Source organism: Tupaia chinensis, unplaced genomic scaffold (assembly GCF_000334495.1).
Source record: "Tupaia chinensis unplaced genomic scaffold, TupChi_1.0 Scaffold144482_1, whole genome shotgun sequence".
Taxonomy (NCBI): domain Eukaryota; kingdom Metazoa; phylum Chordata; class Mammalia; order Scandentia; family Tupaiidae; genus Tupaia; species Tupaia belangeri.
In genome coordinates, this window is record NW_006204341.1 from 1,215,196 (window position 1) to 1,230,668 (window position 15,473).

Genomic DNA, 15,473 nt, shown 5'->3' on the forward strand with positions numbered 1-15,473 from the left:
TTCAAAAGCTTGATTTTTTTTTTCTCTTTTACTTCAGTTCCTTTCCTAGAAGATAAACCTGTTGTATGATGCCACAGACTTAAGGAAAAACATAAATTAGGAAAGAGGTTACATAGTTTCATATGATAAAGTCAAGATAAGAGAAAGATCAAATCACTCTCATCTCGTTCCAGCTGATGTTTGAACTTGCCAGTGTATAAGGTAATAATGCACACATCAATCTATCTTCCTAACAACTGGTTATTTAATGTGACTTTAGGTTCTCACATGTGCTTGTGAAATTCTGGTCTTGTTTTTAAACATTCACAATTTTTGTTTTTCTGCCTCAAATTTCACACATTAATTACTTTTATTTTTTAAAAATGTGAATTGAAATGTTATCATAGTTTTTCATTCATCTTCTCCCCTCCCAAACTTAGACACCAGCCTCTTTGAACTTTGTTGAGTGACCACATTGCTAGAGTTTTTTCTGTCATGAACTTAAAAGCACTATGCATAAGTCATTCCCTATTTTCTTCTCACTCCTTTCAATTCAAAGTGCATGCTCTCTTGGTAATACAGAATGATACATTTCAACAGAGTACACTTTATAAAATGTCTGTTAAACCATTTTTATTTTACAGGAAATCAAAACATCATGTCTTAAGTATTGGCCAACATTAGGTACTTCAAAATTAAGAATATATAAAGCATGGTCCAAATAATGGCACCATAGTACATCATGGAGTTGAATTAATGGTATTATTATCTTCAAATAACTGCTTCCATGCATCCCACTTTCAATTATGAAGTTTAAAGTACAATTGAAATTGTAAAGTCTCATCAATGATTGTTGCTTAGGCACATCTTAGTTCTTTAAACTTACTATAGGCTGTATTACTAAGAACATGTATTTTGTTCCTTGATTTCTCTTATTTGTTGTCTTTCCATGTATCTTTGTGATTCATAATCCCTGAGCTACTGAGCTTCTGAATATGGCATCAGAAATAACTAGAATGTTCAACTAAGTGGAGAGGAAATCATTTTTTCAAATTGATTTACCAAAATAAATAGAAAAGAGTAAAATTTTAAACTTAAATAGTAAATCAAGATGTTCATATTTCTAACCAATTTATTCTTAGTGAATATAGATTCCTTGATAATCATTTTGAAAAAGAATTTAAAAATGTTCATAGTTACAGCATAATAGGAAGAGTCACTTTCATTATTCGCAACTTGTCAATTTGCAACCACAAATTCGTAACCCCCAAATCAGCCATTGTGGTGCTTTCATGGTTATTAGCAGACATGCACAGAGTGGTGAAAACTTTGAGTTGCCCAATATGAACATTTCCAACTGAGGTGAAACATGGTGGCACTCTGTCTTCTTGTTTCACCTCTCATGCTGTAAATCATGTCCCTTTTGTACCCTGAATGTAGCAAAAATGGGCGCCAAACTTTGGGGGGATGATTTTGCTGTTTAAGATGCCCTCCACAGGTAGTACTTAAGTACTGTCAAGTATTCCTAAGCATGAGAATGATACATTTCTTACAAAGACACTACATGTATTAGATAAGCATCATTGGGGCCAACAGGTGACATGGTGGCAGGGACGTTAGACTCCCACATAGATGACTATAGTTTGAATTCTGAACCTGATGTCTTGCTTTCTCACTTTCCCTCTCTCTCTGTCTCCCTTTGGTCAAATTAGTAATAATAATAATAATTAGAAAAAATATAAGCATAATTCAAGCATAAGTTGTAATGCTATTGGTCATGTGTCTAATGTTAATTAATCAATTAAAAATTAAATTAAATGTATTAAATAGAAATGTATATAAAATAAGATTGTATATTTATTAGTCTAAAAACTGTAACCAGAGCCTTGCATGAATCAAACCTTGAATTTCCCCTAAGAGCACTGGTTAAGTACTTTGTAAAACATAACTACCACAAATAACAGAAATTAACTGTACTTGGAGGCTGAGTGGTAGTGTAGTGGTAATGCAATTGGACCCACATGAGAAAGGTCTTTGCTTTGCATCCTGGTATGTCCCTGAGCATTCTGGTATACCCATGATCTGGAACAGCTGAGACTGGAGGGTAGATCACAATATAAAGACCCTGTGTAGGAGAGTACCTATCTCTCTCTCTCTCTCTTTCTCATGGAATAAATAGATAAATAATCCTTTTTTAAAGTTTTAAAATTGTCTTTTAAATACTATGTTAGTTAGAACTGCCAAGAAATCATCTACAATAAATGAATTAATAAAGTATCTTTCTATGTCAATATTGCTGGTCATAGGTCCTTGGACTTTTCCATAAAAGGAATACTGAAATTATTTTAGTGAAGATAATTTCCTGTTTTCAGAAAATAAAGATGTTCTGTGATCAGCAAATAGATTTCTAACAATGCTTAAAGAGAACATTTAATAATTGCATGTATGTATGGAGGTACAATGTGATTTCTCTGTACATGAATACATACAAAATCATTAAATCAGTAAACCCATCATCTCAAACATTTGCCACTATTTTGTGTTGGAAACATTTTAAATCCTCTTTTATAGTTACTCTGAGATATATAGTAAACTGTTAACCACAATCTTCCTATCACAATTTATAACAGTAGACATTGTTCTCTTATCTATCAGCAATTTTGTTTTTGTTTTTTTTTTATCTTTTTTTTTTTTGGAGAGATTTTCACTATAGGGCGCATGCGCTCGCCAGACAGACAGAGAGAGACGGAGAGACAGAAAGCAAGAAATCATCCCCCAGGGGGCATGGTCACACCGCAATCCCTTCTCCTCCATTCTCCTCTCGGGATCTTGGGCAGGCACGCACATGCGCCCAGTGTGAGTTTTGAGCCACCAGGTCCGGGACGCGAACCACGGTCAAGTACGTGGGAATCCAGCGACATAGCCATTACGCTAACTGCTGGTTCCCGATATCAGCAATTTTGTTTCTGTTGGTCAACATTCCTCTATTCTCCCCTCCTCATTCTTCTTAGCCTTTACTAGTCATTCTTCATTTTTCTTCTATGATTTCATCAATTCCAATTTCATTAGAAGATTTTTAAAGTGACTTTATAAAGAGTAGCACAGAAACAATGAACATGTGTGATTAGGTTAGCAAAAATATTGTTTCCAAGGTATATAACCCCATAGAGTGAAATAGTTTTTAAAAAGTCAGGTATCAAAGAGATTGTTCTACTTCTTAGGGTAAGAAATGTCTTAGTATATATAATGTTTTACCAAATGATATAAAAAAAATTTCTTTGCTTTGAAACAATTTACTCTGACAGCATATCCATTCTTACAGAACCAGATTTGCAATATATGGAAATCTACAATAGGTTTGACAAGTTACTTGGGTTATATACAAACAAAGTGGTGTTTCATCCATTTACAGTTGAAATGTAGTGATACACCCTAAGAAAAAAGGGCTATGAAAAGAATAACATAGCTGCTATGATTGTTCTACAGGAAAAGCACAATCAATGTTGATTAATGTAAGATTTATTGACAAGTTATGACAAGGAGCCAAGAGACTGGCCAGCTGGTCACTGCCTAATGTTTAAATGCTTAAGTGATTTTCACTTTCCTCCAGCACATTTCCTGTATTCCCATTTTATGCCACTGCAGTCTTAGATTTTCTACCAGTTAACCTTCACCTACTCTTTAGCCATCAAAAGAGCTGCTTACTAGGCATTAATTCTAGATATTTTCCCTAGATTTTTCTTGGCTTTATTTCTTTCCGTTATGTCTTTTAAATAATAAATGTAATTAGTGGTTCCACAAAGCTTAATATTTAAAGTACTTTCATAGTTGATAAAGACTCAGTCCTTACCACATCCATGAAAATTTAGCCAGCTACATTCTATTGTCTACCCAGGCACCTTCCTGTCAAAAATAAAAACTTCATAAACTCCTTTAACTGAAGGACCATGTTTTCTCTATCCTCAATGGACCAGGGTGTAGGTCTTGAGGACTTAATCCATGTTTACCACTAATTGTAACATGTGCTAAGGTACTGCTGAACATATGCTACTTAGAACAAGGGACTGGTCTGATTGAGTTTTATTTCACTAAGCTTGTAAGTATTATATAACACATTTCCATACACACCCAGGCAATCAAAAGAAAATTGATGACTATGAGTAAGGTAAGTAAAATATACTCCCTTCTGGATTCAAAGTGATCATCTAATTGAGGTAAATTACCTTCTTCAAGATTTGCTTATAATAGAAAATGTAGCTCCTGAAAGGTTTAATGATACTGAATTGGTACCCTTTTGAACTAAATTATTCCTTCAGAGAACAAAATGGTCTTCCTGGAAGAGGTAAATTACCTTAAACATATGAGCACTTTGCCTCAAAGAAAGAGTACCAATTTGCCCTGAGAACTCCATTCTTCAATTGCCCACACCCTCCTGCTCAAAGAATCACCATTATAAATGATTTGTCTACTACATACTGTCTATGTACTTCAAAACATAACCAAAGTGTGCTCCTCCTTAAAGTGGCCATATTGGAATGTTAACTCTCTGAAGACAGGGATCTACTATCAGTAGAAAACATAGATTGTAGTAATCAATATAGCATGCTTGTAAAATGTTTAAGATTTCATGAAGGGAAATTGTTTCTTTGTTATGACTCTAACATAAATGAGGTGGAAATGGTTGATAATCCCATTATAAGAAAGTCCTATTTTGGAGAATGGGCCACTTCTGCTAGTTGAATTCATCTCTGACCTCTTGAAAAATGTAGTATAGATCTAGATAATCTCCTATGTTAATCTTCTCTAAACCAGTTCTTGTAAATGCTAAAAAAGAGCCTCTCTTTACCTCACATATTTTGTATTATATACCAACCCTCTACTTCAAGCAGTATTTCAGGATTGGGAACTATTATACAGACGTTCTCGAGTACTCTTATGTTATTTTTTCCTGCACTTTAATGTTCCATTCTGCATATTTTAATAAGCCATACTTAAATTTTTTTATTGTTGTGATTGTTTTTGCTGATGATGTTATTGTTGTCACTGTGTGTTTGCTGATGTTGTTATTGTTGTCACTGTTTAGAAATAAATAGGCAGGAGCCAAAATTAAGACAGTACTTACATTTATTTCTTTACCAATTAATGTTTACAACCATTCTATTCCCATCCATGGTATTCGTTCCAAATCTGTCCAGGTTAAGCTGTGTTTTTGTTTTTGTTTTTGCCAGAAGACACATGAACTCATGGGAGAGAGAGAGAGAGAGAGAGAGAGAGAGAGAAGAAAAGTGAGAAAGCAACCTCCCCTCCTATGGAGCATAGTCACACTGCAATCCCTTCTCTTCCATCTCTCCTTCCTTTGGGGATTTTTGGCATGCACACACACATGCTCAGCATGTTCTTCAAGCTGCTGGGTCCAGGATTCAAACCACAAGGTTGGCCACATGAGATCTGCCATCTTAACCAGCAGGCTACGGGCTGGCCCAGGCCTTGCTTTTTGTCTTTCAACCATATTTCTAACCACCAATTCTTTGTTGTCTCTGGTTCTTATAATAAATAAAATTTAATTCAATGTTGGCAAAGAATGTAATGGATATTCTTTGATCACTAATACGGATGTTAAAGCAAAGGGGACCTTTTACCAGACTATGTGGCATCTCACCGAAATCCTTTCCTTAAAATTTTATAATAATTGCAACTATTCTGACACTGTCCCATATTTTTGACCCACCTGATACAGTTATTGTTCAAATTAACTCTCCTGATTTTTGTGGTCACTAACAGATGATTTGCTAGTAATGATTTCTTTGTCAGACCTTTACAACCTAGTGTTTTCCACAGTTCTGGTTTCTTAGGGCTGTTGATGTCAAGATATTGCCCTTCATCCACATCACAACTCTAAAAATAAAGCAATTTTCCTCACACATACCCCTCTGACTGCATGATGGGTTTCAGTTCAAAGAGCTGCATTTAATTTGAATGTGTTTCTTTTTGTTTTAAAAACCCCACACATTGTTATCTGCAATTTTTGTTAGAATTTAATGTATTTTTTAGTTTGAGGGCAACTATTTTGTAACTGTGTCACTGCATTTTACATTTACTCCTAGAAAACAGAGTTCACTTTTTTCTCTTTTTCAACCATGTACATTTTCAGGAAAGCCTGCTAGATAACAAAACCTGATTTCATTGTACATCAGCCACATAGCCTTCTCCACTGGATTGTATCTTTGAAATAGTAGAGCAATGCAAAAATCTTCCATGCACATGTTTAATTCATTGGCTGACCTTTTAAAACGTAGATTTTGTCACTACACTAAAAGTCTCTAAACCTTTAAATATACAGTGCAGCAATATTAGACCAATAATAACTCTACACAGGGGTCCAAGCTATAAAATCATGGTTTGTGGTCTTAAATAAATTGATTTTTTTCTCTTTTTCCTTTCAAGTTCCACTTTATTTTTTCTCCATCTCTCAAGAGTGAGAGATGAGGCAAATTAATTCTTTACAGTTAAAAAGAGCATAAAAATGTAGGAAAAATGAACCATTTTTTTTCAAAATAGGTCTTCTTGATTGTGGACCTATGTCACTAAACTGACTTTGCTGAGGTGAGAACTGTCACAAGTTGTTCTTATCACCCCACGCTCCCTCCTCTACCTATTTCACTGCCCACTCCAAGCCCATACTCAGTCTCTAAGTAATTTTACAATTTACCTATTCTGTACTATGCAGAGGATTAATTCTGGAATGGTGACCTCTTTGAGAGTTGAGACCGGGTCAATTAATCTCTGTATCCCCCAGGCCTACCGTAGTGTCTGAGACATGTGTGAGTTCACTAAATAAATGTCTGCAGAGGGACTGGCTAAATAATGAATCAGATTTAAGAATTTTCTGATACTCATACTTTTTTCGATCCCAAAACTACAGTTAAGGATGAATAGAGGACAAAGTTTCACAATCACATTGGCCTGAATTCCTTCAACTTTTATTCTGTCAAAATAGGAAAGCATGTAATTCCTAGAATGCTAAGAAGCATTGGTCCAGTTTAATCCTATTTTCCCCATAACATTACTATCTACATACAATATGTCTGCATTAACATTTCAATTAAATTATTTCTAAAATTCCAGACTTCCACTCAATATACTGTGGTCAAAGGTTACTGAAAAATATTCACAATTGTTTATTGATGTTGGCAGAAAAACAAAGATAAATAGACATACTAAAATTTATAATCATGCCTTCTTTTATGGACTCTACATTTATCTGACAGTATCAATAAATAAACCTCTTCAGGTACACTAATATCCAGGGCACATCAGAAAAAAAGGTATTTTTTAATATTCTCACATTGACAGGAAATGACAGGCACATGTAAGTGAAAACTAACTTTATTAGAAAAATAATTGCACTGAATTCCTGTAATTGGATGGCTCTAAAAATCACCACAGTTTCAATTACTCAAGGATTATGATGGAATTTCACCTCGTGAAAATGCAAGGAGTTAACCAAATTATTTATTTCCTTTAAATGGTGGATAACATGAATAAAAGTATTACTATGTTATTTAAATCTAATTTAAAAAACATAATTTACATGATGAAAATTGCTCTACTTCTTAATCAGAGTCACTCTGGTGGAACTGCTTTAATAAAAGTTTCTTTTTTATATATAATTTAGCTTTCCTATTAGAAAATGAATTCTTCTATCTCCAAATTACAAATTGCCTCACACTTTTAACCTTTTCTCTGATCCTGAAACTAGCCTGAGATGGAGTGATGAGGGTGCCTCCTGATAACCCCATGGTCTTTAGTTTGTATGTCTGACCTGTGCAATTGTCAAACTCATGTCACGCTAGTCGCCTATTTAGCTCCATTACTATACAGCAAGACAGCACTAAAAAAAAGGTGGAACTGAACATTTTCAAGTCTGCTCCCCTTCCCATGGCTTCCCATTCATCAGATGGCACTCGACCTCCCTTGACGTCTTCCTGCAAATGAAATTCTTTTCTCATCACCAAGGAGAAGCCAAGGCAGCATGAACAAGATACGCAACCTCAGGGAAAAGAAAAGAGATATGCAAACTAAAGTCTTTTTATAGGTATCACAGGATCACATCAATTGTTGATACCAATCTCTGACAGAATAAAACTGCGTGAATTAGCAGAATCAAAAATTATAGTCCTTTGAGACTTTTTAGGTCATCAGATCAAGTTGCTGAAAGGTACCTTAGACACTATTTCATTCTATGCTATCATTTCGTCAACAATATAAGTGACTTGACTAAAGTCACACAGCCCGAAAACGTCTTACCCTGAGCCTCGGGTCTCTTAACTTCCAGCATAAGATGTTTCCACGTTGGTAACCTGGTTAAGATGAATAAAGCAATATGATTCAATGCAATCACTCTATTCACCCCCTTGCAGTTCTCTCAAAATCTCATTTGCCTACCTGCCCTCTTTTGAACACATACTTACATTTAAATATATTTTATATTGAATGTAAAACTCTATGCCCTAAAACTTTTTATCATTTTTCTATTAACTCCTATCAATCTAACTTTTGCCAGCCTCATAGCCCCTGTTACCAAACGTTATCATGGCCTGACTTATGTTTAGTCAGCTTGTTTGATTACCCTGTCAGACTAATGGAGCTAGTAAACTTCAATGCCTAATGTCAAAATTAATAGTGACCTTTTCAAGGATATTGTTTTTAAAAATGAAACATGATCCAGCAATTTAGTTAATAAAAATACACCTGTAATGAATCCAAGGGAAAAGAAAGTATTTTCAAACGTGAGCACAGCAAAATATAGATGTTACAGTACTATATGCAAAATGCTTTAATCTTATAAACATGTAATTTTAATTCCAGCTGCTGAATATGGACACTTTAAAAAATGCAAAGGAACTGGATGTTTACTGATAAACTCTGTCTCACCAAAGTAGGACACTGTATATAGAATTCTAGGCACTGTCTTCATTTTTACATATTGTGTTAATGAGTATATAAAAGGCCTATTTAGGTTTTCATTTAGATGTTTTATTTAGGATGGAAAATTAGATTATGTGTGTAATAAACTGCCTTAGAATTATAATTACACATAAATCATCAGGGTATGAAGTTGAAAAAAACTCTTATCAGAAAATATAAGCAGAATAGTAACAATAAATACTAAAACAATGAGAAATAGCAATTTCCCTGAATTGTGTATTAAATATATCAAAACTAAATGACTATGTAACACTAAGATGTTTAAATTTCTCCTCCTTTCTGCTTCTTTCTCCTCTCTCTCTCTCTCTATCTTCCTTCTTCCCTAGACCCTGTCTCTATCCATAATGTTCACTTTTTAGGGTGTCTGCCAATCCTATGACCCCATTTTCTACAATTCCCCATCAGGGATGAGCCCTAGCTGCTGTTTATGTGACATGTAACTGACACGACCTCTCCCTCTGAGTCAACAATGATTGGACATGTGGAAACATTTGACCTAAACTGGGCTGATTTTTCTTCTGGGCCCTGCCCTGAGCCATAGTTGATGAGATGGGGGGAAACATTTACCTCAAGGTGTGCTGATCAGATCCATCTCCTAGGAATTTCAACATATGATGCAGAGATGTGACTCAGCCTCTGCTGTTTGGTTAAATTCAGAGCATAGAAATTTAGAGGCTGTAGGGAGGCCATGTTTTTGTATTGATAGTGTGAAAGTCAGTCTGAGAGAGAGACATAAGTGAAACAGAGAAACTGCCCAGTTTCTAGATAACTTTTCAGTTTTCAGTTACTTGTGAGACTAAAGTTGCCCTTTCTATCATGCCTTTCCCTGAAATAGTGTATTTCTTACAATAAATTTCCCTGTTTTACTTATGTTAATTTTAGTGGACTTAACATTATTTACAACCAAATGCACAATACCTAAGACCCTTTGGCTTTTTTTCCAACTAACACATAAACTATGTACACACACTGACACATATATTCACATACCTATTTAAATTATAATTTAAGAATACTACTCAGCCATAAAAACCAACAGAACCCTGGCTTTTGACAGAAAGTGGAAGAATATGGAAGATGTACTGCTGAGTGAGGCAAGCCAGGCTATGAAGGAGAGACATTGTATGTCCCCACTTAACATATACCGTATGTCTGCATTCTATGACTGAAACTGATTGACTAAAGGTTGAACAAACACAAGAGATGGGTGTGAATGTCAGATGAGGTGTATGTGGAGGAGTGGGGCCTAACGAAGGACTTTTGGAGAAGGGATACAGAGGTAGAGCATTGACAGGATGGGGAGGTGTGGTGTTATCTGTTAAAGATATTTTTATCAACGGGTCTGGGGAGAAATGTGCACATATCGAAATGGTCTCATTGTAAGCCAAACAATATGATTGAAAGTATATACAAAAAACAAATAATAAATAATGTGAAAAAAAAAGAATTCTAGAACTCCATATGCTGGGTGACTTTGAGTCACTACACTTTGCTATATTATACCTATTATACCTTTATTACTATTCTTTGTACCAGTTAAAACATTTCTTAGGGAACTATAAAAACAACAGGAAATGAGTGCTAGGGATCACTTGTTCCAAAAGTTCTATATCTTATTGTCTTAATTCCCTCATCCTAACTAGTCTTTCCCCTAATAAGGAATCATTACTTCTTAGACTGATTGATAGTCCTAATTATTTACAGGGCATATGTACTTATTGAAATTAGTAGCAGGCAGATCTAATGTGGAAATTGAATAGACATCTTGAAGTTGTGTCTTTTTAGCTATATATGAGCATTGATGTTGCCATCCATCTCAATGTTATAATCATGGAGACAAAGCATTTTAGAAATTAACTATATACTTCATTTTTTATTCAAATGTGTAATTACAAAGATCAGACTTGTTGTGCTGTTACAATTTTCACAGTACATAGACTCTGTAAGGTTGATTTGTTTGTATTTTACTTTCTTGACTACTGGTTTGTAAATGATCAAGTAGATGCATTGTTCAATCATCAAAAGTGGCTGAAGTACAGGATCAACTAAGCTGCAGTCTGTTACTGTTGTTGTTTCCAGCAGTGTAGATTTAACAACAGTTGTATGTCATATAATTTGAAGATACCAATATGTTAACTCTGAAGGCGATTACCTTAAAAGCCTGGGAAAATTAAAGGCTCTGACCAAAAAAAAAAATGCTAAATATTATCATTTTCTACTTTAAATATATAGAGGCTCTGACTCAGCCTCTGTGCTGCAGTCAGACTTAGGAGCTGGAAGCCACATGTTGTCCGTGGTTCAAGTCCTTAGATCAGTTGATCTTGGCAGGCTGAAAGAGTGGAGGAAGGGGATCATGGCATGACTGAGTCTTGTTGTATGTGCCTCTCTCTCTCTCTCTTCATCTCTCTCTCAGGCACATGCTATACACTCTATCATGAATAAAGAAATAAAGTCATTCTAAAGAATAGGGGTCCATCGATTAACAGGAGGCAAGAGGAATAAAAAGTTTCAGACAGTATCACTATTCCTATTTCCGAATTCAATGTGGCCACAAGGGTTAACTGAGCACCTATGAGTGATCCACACATGTATATTGCCAATTGATTATGTGTGCAAGTCTGTACTGGTTAAGTGATAAATGCAAACTGTGAAAGATAGGGTTCTTGCTCAAAATGAGTTTGGAATATAGTTAACTAGAAAGACATATTCAAATTGAATAAGAATAGGAAAATTTTCCAAATGCCAAACTATTTATGAACATAATCAGTACAATATAAATCCTAAATGGGGCTAATACTCATTATGAGCTCAAGTGAGCAAGAGTGAATTCTAAGTGAAGTGAGACTTAGGTCCACACATTCATTCAAAAAATCATTATTGTTCCAAGCATTCGGTTCACCTCTGCACTTGCACTTAAAAGGACAGATAATAATTACATGGGCAGAGAGGAAGATGAATCACATTTCTAACAGAGTGAATAGCAGAAACAAAGGAGCAAACAAGAGAATATGCAGAGCATATTTCAGGAACGTTGATTCGTTCATTCGGTTCTTACAAAAGAATCGTTAAGCATATTTAGAAAAGTTGTTTAAGGCTGAAAAGAGAAGATCTTAGAAGCTAAATCAAGGAATTTGGACTACACCTTTGAAGGCAATGACAAACCACTTGAAGGACAATGACAAAATCTGAGTAAAAAAGACATATTATCACATAGTTTTAGGAAGAAAGAGCTAGTGGCAAAGAGATGATTTCATGGTGTGGATAACATTGAGACTAAGGCAAAGTAAGAGATCACTGCAATAGTGTGTGAGTTAGGCTTAGGAAGTCAACAGCAGTTAGAAATGGGGAAAAAAATTGTTGAAAGGAAAGTATTCTAGAAATGTAATTGGATGGAAACAAAAAGGAAGGAGGAAGAGAATCAAAGGTTACAGTGAGCTTTAAGACCTGGATGACTCAAAGATACTAATGAGTCCAGAAGAAAAGCAGGTCAGTCACGTACCTTGGTGATTAAGTGAAATCAGATTCAGCATGATCCATCATGATTTGAACTCAGTCCCAGTGTCTTGAAAAACATGCTGGACCAGTTTGTATATGTGTCTAAAATCCTGATGTGAGAGAGAACTGGAGGAGAAGGGATTGCCCCATAGTGGAGGGAGGGTGGTTTCTTCCTCTCCCTCTGTCTCTCTCTGGTAAGCACACATACCCTCTAGCAACTTAAAAAAAATAAAAAAGCAAAGCTACTTTTAAGGAAGTGTATGAATTTAATTTTAAGTTTTTTGAATTGGAGATAATATTAGATCATCCAGTTGGAACTATTGAATAAATTAGTACATGGTGGAGATGATAAGGCTGAGAATACAAGGGTACTTCAAAAAGTTTGTGTGAAAATGTAACTAAATATGAGTTTATTTTGATGCAAAATTATTTTGAAATTCATTCATGCTTTTTGAAGACTCCTCAGATAGATCTCAGAATCTTATACATAAATAATTGGCTACTATATAATCTATCCCCATGCTAGGAGATGTTGGGAAAATAAAAGAAGTAGATAGCTATGCTCTCAAGTATGCAATCCCAATAGTATGTTAAATGTAAAATATGCTATATAATACTTCAAGTAGTTAAAAAAGAAGAATGAAATGAAAGAAAGAAACAACAAAAAAAAGAAATAAGAAAGACAGAAAAGTCTAGAACAATCCCTGAAGGCTTCTTGAAAGAGGTGACACTTGAATGTGAAATTTCTCAGCCTAATGGTGATGTTCAAAATAATTATATTTTATTACTTCATTTTAATAACTAAAGTAATGTGATAGTGATGATATCTCTTCCCAACCAAGAAAATGAGTCTTTCCTCAGAAACCCATATCCTAGAGACTGTGGCATAATTAAAAGGGGATGTGGAGCCTGGCTGTAGCACAACAATAATGCAACTAGGCACACATGGACATGGTCCTAGGATCATAATTTGTGACCTCCCTGAGCATGCCAGGCATGTATACCTGTGATCTGGGCCTCCTGAAGGTAGGGTTGGATCAGGAGGTGAAGACCCTATCAGGGAGCTTTTCTTTCTGACTCTCTCTCTCCCTCATAAAATAAATAAAATGAATAAAATATTCTTTAAAAAGAAAGAGAATGTATCAATGAACTTAAAGAATATTAGTCACCAGGTTGAACCACTCAATAGTATCTTTTCTATCCCTTCTCTACCTGGTTTACATAGCTCTTTCTGAAAAAGCTCTTAGGGCAGCACTACGGAAAAACATTTAACTTTAACCTTTTGATGTGGGATAAGAAAAAATAAAACTGATTTGCCTTAAAGGGTGAAATAAGTGACTAGAATACAATTTTATTTACTTTTACTGAATATTTTAAAGTATTCATTCTGCGAAACTGTCTGGGTTGCTAGGAAGGAGAGCAGGGAGATACAAAAATGACTAAGGCACAACCCTTTGAGCCCTCCTCAAAGGAATGTGTAGTCTAGTAGAGATGACCTTCCAGACATAACACAAAGTACATAAGATCAAAAGAAAAATGAAGTCAGTTTTGAAAGTTGTGAATTGAAATACTTATGTTGTGGTGTGGAAGGGTCACTTGTAATCCCTGGTCCAGTGATGGGATTCAGCCAGTACCAATTGGCAAGCAATGTAAAATTGTGATGAGCTTATCAGTAAAAGAAAATCATTACAAGCTACACACTGCATTTCCAAGAGAGACATTTATTTCTAAATCAGCTGTAGTTTAAAGGAAAATGTAAATGAAGAGCTTAATTTTATTTTAAAACTTAATTGCTAGTGATGTCATGATTCAAAACATCAGAAATAGTCTTTAAAATTAAAAACACAACAAGTCTCTTCTTAACTCAAAATCTACAACTCTAATATTTCAAGGGAAGATTTGGACGAAAGTAAGAAAGAAAGAGAATTCAGTAGCTTTTTGGCTGGAAAGTTTGGCATGTTTCCATGAGTTGCCTGCTGTAAGAGCCAGAATTTGATTCAGGAGGAGCTGAAAGCTTCTCCATGCTGCTCCGGTGGCCCAGAGATTCTGGCTTTGGACAGCACCATCTGGACCAGTGTGAATGACAAAGTCAAACCTCCCACATGCATTTGCCTGGCTGGGCAAATAGACTTCAGAGCAAGGGCACAGACTGCCTCTTGAGCTCCATCAGCTTTCTTCTTTGGTGGTGTCAATAGCTGCAAGGTGCCACTGCCATCACAAAGAGAATGAGGCTACTTTTCCTGTTGTATATTGCAAATGGTCCAATTGTGAGTTCCTATTTATCCTGGATTTTGACAGCTATAGTTACTCAGCTTCCTGTACCATCTCCTCTGTCAATCTAGGAGCTTTCTTCATATATAAATCCCAACAAGTGTCTTCTTTAGCAATCCCTCAATAGAGGAGGTTTTTTGTCACAATTATTTTAATAAATGGAGGTGAATGTGGCTAGTGAGCCTCAGTTGAGCTCTACTGACTGTATTGTATCCCAAATCTCACTTACCACTTCAGTCCATTATTTTAGCAGTTCTTGTTTTTCTGTTTCATTACCCTTGACGAAAAAAGTTCAAGGATTACTGCAATAGATTTTGAAACCAAACAAAGTGGTCATAAGCTTTTATAGTAATTTCTGTCACCATTTTCAATGCCTCCAAGAAAATATAATGACCATGTCTAATGCCACTTTTTTTGTTTTGTTTTGCCTGAGTGTTTCCACCTAAAATAGAGCTGAGAGAGAAAGGTTGCCTGTCTATGCAATGGATATCTGCTAATAATGTTTCTGTTTCATTTTTACCTTCCCTCTTACAAGGCAAACACGGGTCTATTATCAAATGAAGTAAAGGTGATGTTGATGATCAAAAGTGACTCCAACATGTATCCTGACAATTTGAATCTACTTCCAAAATAACTATGCAAATTTCTTTTTTTTTTTTTTTTTTGGAGAGGTTTTCGCTATAGGGCATGTGCGCTCACCAGACAGAGACAGACAGTGAGAAATCATGCCCTAGGGGGGA